The 6,072-nt window shown below is 50.0% G+C and overlaps 1 non-coding gene across 1 annotated transcript; it reads left to right on the top strand.

Moving 5' to 3' along the window:
- Positions 1 to 4,886: 4,886 nt before the first annotated feature.
- On the top strand, positions 4,887 to 4,959 carry TRNAI-UAU (transfer RNA isoleucine (anticodon UAU)). Its single transcript has one exon. It is a non-coding gene; the product is annotated as a tRNA-Ile (tRNA).
- Positions 4,960 to 6,072: the final 1,113 nt, after the last annotated feature.

Below are 6,072 nucleotides of genomic sequence, written 5' to 3'. Positions count from 1 at the left end.
TGAAAGTGTAAAATTTACAGATGAGCCCTTAGAACATTCCCCTCCACTGAAACGTTAGGAAGAGCAGTCCGGATGTCTGTTATTCCTTTTCAGCCTTGTCTTCTAGTTTCTGACTAAGATAACTAGAAATCTCCTCTCTGTTGCACACATGAAAAAAATGTCTGTTTTCAGTCTGGGGGAGAAGGGTCTGGTTTTGCTTTGTTTTTTCTTTATCTAGAAGCTCCCTGAGCACAGAGGTTCTGTCTTCTCATAAGTCTGAGCTCCCTGAGGCCATGTCTGAGGGTCATGTCTGAGGGGCATGTCCCATCTTTAAGAGGCTCGCTGGGGGCAGGGCTGTGTCTCCCCTCATACTGGAGCTCCCTGAGGTGGGGCTGTGTCTCCCTCAGACTGGGGCTCCCTGAGGGCAGGGCTGTGTCTCCCTCAGACTGGGGCTCCCTGAGGTGGAAATGTGTCTCTCCCATTCTTTACATCTCCTTCCCTCCAGCTCCACCTCAGTGTTGTAGAAGTGGCTCTATTTGGAGGAATGGAGGCCCTGAATGTTACTATGAAACCCTGGAGCTGCTTCCCTGCCTGTCCTTCCTACTGATGACCTTGACTTCCAGGAAGCAAAGAAAACAACCTCCATAGAGACAGCTCCACTGAGGCTGTTTTCTATTTTAAACTTTCAGAGACCAGTTCTCCTGTACCCGCTTGCTCCCAAGGATACCTTTCCCTTCCCTCTCTTTTCCTTCCCGTATAGCTTTCCTTTCTTACTGCCACTGTCAGCGGAGAGACACTGCGGATGGCATGAATAATAGATTATTAATTTGGAGCCCCTCCAGTGAGTGAGACTTGCCACCCAGTGAGGACGCATGTTATGTAACCAGCAAATTATGGTGGCATCAGAGGCAGCGTGTCTGCCGAAGAGTGTGAGATTAGAGGAGCGAGAGAAGCAGGGAGCAAGGCCACTTCACAGGAGGGTCTGTGGGGAGCCAGGCTCCGGGCTGGCTATTTGCAGCTGTCTTCTCTCTGTGAAGCTTCACAGTGACCAGTGAAGAGGCGTCAGAATCTCTCTGTGGAGAGAGAAGGGACTGGTTGAAGCTGAGCTGCCTAAGCGCCAAGTCCTGCTGAATTCCTGGCACCTGGCCTGTACCCAGCTGGTTGCCACCCTGAAGCTTTCCCATCTTGGTGAGCTGGTTGGGACTATGCCTCAGAAGACCTGCTGGAAAAGGTGTCCCCCATGAGACAGGAAAACCAGACCTAGGAGTTGTCATCTCCAGAGGAGGAAGTCTCTGGCCATTCCCCTGGCTGTGTGAGCCTGGATTTCTCCACCAAGACCCTTGGAAGGTGACTTACGGCTGGAAGCTAATCACTCAGTGAGCCCACACCGTCTCCAGCCTTGATAGCGCAGTAGTGCCTCATGGAGGCGAATTTCAGGCCATTTTTCTTGACAAGGTACTAGAGGCAGGCCAAGAGTTGGTTGAGTCTGGTTCATGGCCACCATGAAAATGTACCCCTCAGAACTCCTTCTTCAGAGAGTGTATTGGATTTGACCACCATGCTCTGAATCCCGCTGTGTTGGCACTAAGGCCACGTTTCCCAGCTGGTGACCGAGCATGGCTGGGATGTGAAGGCAGAGGCCTTCATGTGAGATGGGGGAGGGGAAACAGCAGCTCAGGCCCTCCCCTCCCCCACTGGCCTTATCCCATTTGCTAAACTTTCTTCACCTGCACTAGTCTAAGAGTTTTCGACCCAAACTTCCTCCCTTCCCACTCTCCTTTACAGCATCAGACCTATGCTGCAATTTGATGCTTTTCCCAGCCTTCTCCAGCTTTCCCTCCATTTTCCTTCACAGGCATGTCTTCCCTCTCGTAATCCTGGCATCTGCTTCTTAGAGGAGCTAGACTAATGCAGGCTCTTCTTCAACCCCTGGACCAGGCAGAAATGCTCACTGTCCAGGCACTGAGATCGAAGAGACTGGTGACAAATGCACCATGTTTATAATCCATCATGGACCTCACCTTGATGGAACTGGGTTCCTGGCCCAGGAACTGCAAAGACCCTGAGGTTGGAGTGTATTTGGCATAATTAAGGTAAACTGTGGTAGGAGATGAGTTCAGAGAGGTGAAAGGGCCAGGTCAGGAGGGACCTGGGATCATCTTGGGACATCATCCCAGCCTGATTGGGAGGCCAGGACTTGGCCACTTCATGGTTTCCTCTTGTCTCTCTTCCTCTTGTCCATCAGAATCTGGGTCTGTTCCTCATTGGTCAGTTTCTCCAAGGCTGCAGCATCAAAAGTGGCTTGATTTCTCCCCTTCCTGTGCTTCTTAATCAGCAATGCCCAGTTGTTCTAATATCAGAGGGGGGCATGGAAGTCTGGTGGTTATTAAGGGTTTAAGGAAATCCTGGCCCTGCTCAGTCACAGCCTTGGAACCTTGGACAAGTTAATCTCTTGAAGCCTCAGTTCCCATCTGCACAAAAGTAATGCTAATAACAGTAGTCATAGCAGCTAACACTAGTCAAATGTCTACTATGTGCCAGGCACTATTCTAAGTGCATTACATTTATTGTAAGATCCATGTCTGTGGGATGGCTGCTGTAATTAACCTATAGATGAAGTGGTTAAGAACCTAGCTGGAGATCACCAGATGGTGAGGAGCAAAGGTGGGCTGCAGACCCACGTGGTCTTTCTTCCCAGATCCTGTGTTATCCTGCCCTGAGTGCTCATCTTACAGCTGTCAGGAGAGCCAGCTGAGAATGTGCTGTGTCCCTTAGGAAAAGTCCACAGTCCTGACACACGCCTGGGTTCTGATTCCCATGCTCTCTATGACAGTGTGTATAAATACACAGAATACTTTGTCCTTTCATCTGCCATTCAGGAGGAACATACTTATTGGGGGCCTCTTATGTGCCAAGCAGTGTCACAGGTGCTAGATAGAGCAGAGACCAAGCCACATTTGTCCTTGACCCCCTGAAACTTACAGTCTAGAGGAGAAGAGAGATGTTAAACAGATAATTATGCAGATGATTAATTACAGTCAGGGTCTGTGCTGTAAAGAGAAGCAGGGGTTAGTGAGAAAATGTAACAAGGTGACTTGGACTGAGAGGGAGTAATTGACCCTAATACTTAGCCCCTGCCAGCCTCCACGTGATCCTGTCTAATGGAAGAGACACAGCTCTGCTTCAGGGACCCCAGTCTGAGGGGAGACACAGCCCTGCCTCAGGGAGCCCCAGTCTGAGGGGAGACACAGCCCTGCCTCAGGGAGCCCCAGTCTGAGGGGAGACACAGCCCCGCCTCAGGGAGCCCCAGTCTGAGGGGAGACACAGTCCTGCTTCAGGGAGCCCCAGTCTGAGGGGAGACATGGCCCTGCCTCAGGGAGCCCCAGTCTGAGGGGACACGGCCCTGCCTAACGGAGCCCCAGTCTGAAGGAGAAAGGAGTCCTCCCTGCTTGTATAACAAAAGGGGAACTCCTAAGGTGCCTAACTCTGACTACTTCTGAGGTCAGTGAGCAGGACACAAGGGAAAGCAGAGTCTGTGGTCAAGGCTGAAGATGTCTTGTTGGAAGGGTTCACAGGCTGGCATTTAGGGGTCCTGCCCGGCACAGGCCGAACATACCCCAGGAGGGTCAGCTTTCAGTGACCTTGTGGGTAAGGAGGACACAGGCAGAGGTAGAAATAAGAGCAGGTAACAAAGTTAAGTGACCCAGCGTGGGTACTAAATAGATTAGAAGTGTTAGTCTGAGCTAGTGAGGGTCCCCGCGTCAGTAAATAACACAGAGGAGCCCTGGAGCCATTAACTCTCCCCACTGCTCCACTATCAAAGGTCCCATTGCTGGAGCTTCCAGAGAGATTTATCTCCATTTCAGTACCTGGCTCTTCAGAGTTGGAAATTAAAGTGAAACCACGGAGCAGAACCTGGGGCTATGGCGATGCAGTTGTGTGGGAGCCGGTGACTCAAAGGAAAGCTAAGGCCAGCTCAACCGCTGACTGAACAGCTGAAGGAAGATTATTTTTTTTTTAAGAGAAGGAGTTGGGGGAAAATTTCTAATGAATCCTATCCAACCATAAAATCATGTAGAAAATGAATCCTATCTGACAATAAAATAAAAGTGAAACAAATTACTAGGTTCTCATATTTGTAGGAGAAATTAATTTCATGTTTAGAATACTAATTGCTGGCTGAAGGGTCTGAAACCACACTCTGCCTGTATGTAGCCTGAGCCTTAGTTAGAGGGAGCTGCAGAGGAGGGGCTGGGGCGGCCTGGGCTGGGGTCTTCTGCTTGGACCCTACCTTGGCTGAGTCTTTCTTCAGTGCCCGGGGCTCAGTTGGTACACCATTGTTTGGCATGTGTGAATTATTTCTGATATTTTTTGTTTTCCTCAGACTGGGATGTACCTGGAAATATCAGTTGTATCTCCTCTATTGGATGTGGGCTCCTTGAGGCCATGCTGTGTCTCCCCTCAGACTGGGGCTCCCTGAGGGCAGGGCTTGTCTCCCCTCAGACTGGGGCTCCCTGAGGCAGGGCCATGTCTCCCCTCAGACTGGGGCTCCCTAAGGGCAGAGCTGGGTCCCCTCAGACTGGGGCTCCCTGAGGCAGGGCTGTGTCTCCCCTCAGACTGGGGATCCCTGAGGCAGGGCTGTGTCTCCCCTCAGACTGGGGCTCCCTGAGGGCAGAGCTTTCTCTATCTCAGATTGAAGGTAGAAAATGAATCTCCCACAACAGGCTGAGGGTTCCCTGAAGGAAGAAAGTCTTGAGAAAAACTACAAACTCTTTTCTCTGGAAAATGAACAGATACATAAGAAGCTTCTAGGGATTCATAGACCCCACCCAGTGTCTGCACAGCTTTTCAGCCAGATGGAGACAAAAAGACTAGAGTACAGACATGAAGTGAAAGTCAGACTATCTGCCCTCTTAGTGCAGTAGGCAGCACGTTAGTCTTATAATCTGAAGGTCCTGAGTTCAAGCCTCAGAGAGGGCAGATCCTTCACTTCTGGGGCTTTCCAGGTGACACATTGGTAAAGAATCCGCCTGCCAGATTCTTTGTAAGAGATGCGGATTCAATCCCTGGGTCGGAAAAATCTCCTTGGAGAAGGAAATGACAATCTGCTCCAGTATTCTTGCCTGGAAAATTACAAGGAGAGAGGAGCCCAGTAGGCTATTGTCCATGGGGTCTTGAAGAGTCGGACACAACTGAGCGTGCACACGTGCACACACATACACAGACATGATGCAGGAGGTAGTTTCTTGCATATTGTACAATGAAATACACATGATGTTTTCCTTTTGCTCTTTCACCCGCAGTGCCTCATAGTGTTTGGAAATGTGAGTTAATTCCCAGTTACCCAGGGGTAATTATATTAGCAGATTATCTGTGAAATGTTAAAAAAAAAAAAAACCCATGAAACAACAAGAACAAAATCAAAATCTATCTGCCCTGTTGCCCCTGAAACTCCTGTGTCACTGCCCTGGCTTAAGTGGCACCTGTTCAGAAGACAATTGGACTTACCCCGGTGGCCAAGCTCATGCTGTAATGATTCCTTTTATTGATCTCCTGCCCAGCACTGTACCAGAGCTCTACATCCATTCTGGTCCCTATACCTTCTGGGGATGACAGGATTTATTGTGCCCATTTGACAAAGGAGGTAAACAAGATTCCAAAAATTCTAATAACTTACACAAGCCTGCCCGGCAACTAGGCATGTGAGATGGGATTTGGATCCAGAACTGTTGATCTCTTCTCTCTCACACTAAGCTTCCAAGCGCCATACACCATTAAGAGAGTCAACCTGCCCCTACTCAGCCGCTCACGTGGTGCCAGCTTCTGGGCAGACGTGGAACCTGGCCTGACAGGTGCATTCTTGTGGACAATCCCCCTACTCTGACATCACTTCTTGAGGGGTATCTGTGGGGTTTGCCCTGGCTTTGGTCCCACTTCAGTTAAACTAGCTGTGTGACTTTTGAGTGGTGTCACACCCTCTCTGGGTTCCATCTCTCAGCTGTACAAGGAGACATTTAGACTAATCCAGTGGAGGGCCTTCCAGGTGTGACCTGCTGGGACACAGGCACCTCTCCGTGTCAGGGTGAGTGGTGG

Source organism: Bos taurus, chromosome 23, assembly GCF_002263795.3.
Source record: "Bos taurus isolate L1 Dominette 01449 registration number 42190680 breed Hereford chromosome 23, ARS-UCD2.0, whole genome shotgun sequence".
NCBI classification, from domain to species: Eukaryota; Metazoa; Chordata; class Mammalia; order Artiodactyla; family Bovidae; genus Bos; species Bos taurus.
Note: the sequence above shows the minus strand (reverse complement) of the source record. Positions and strands in the feature narration are given on the sequence as shown.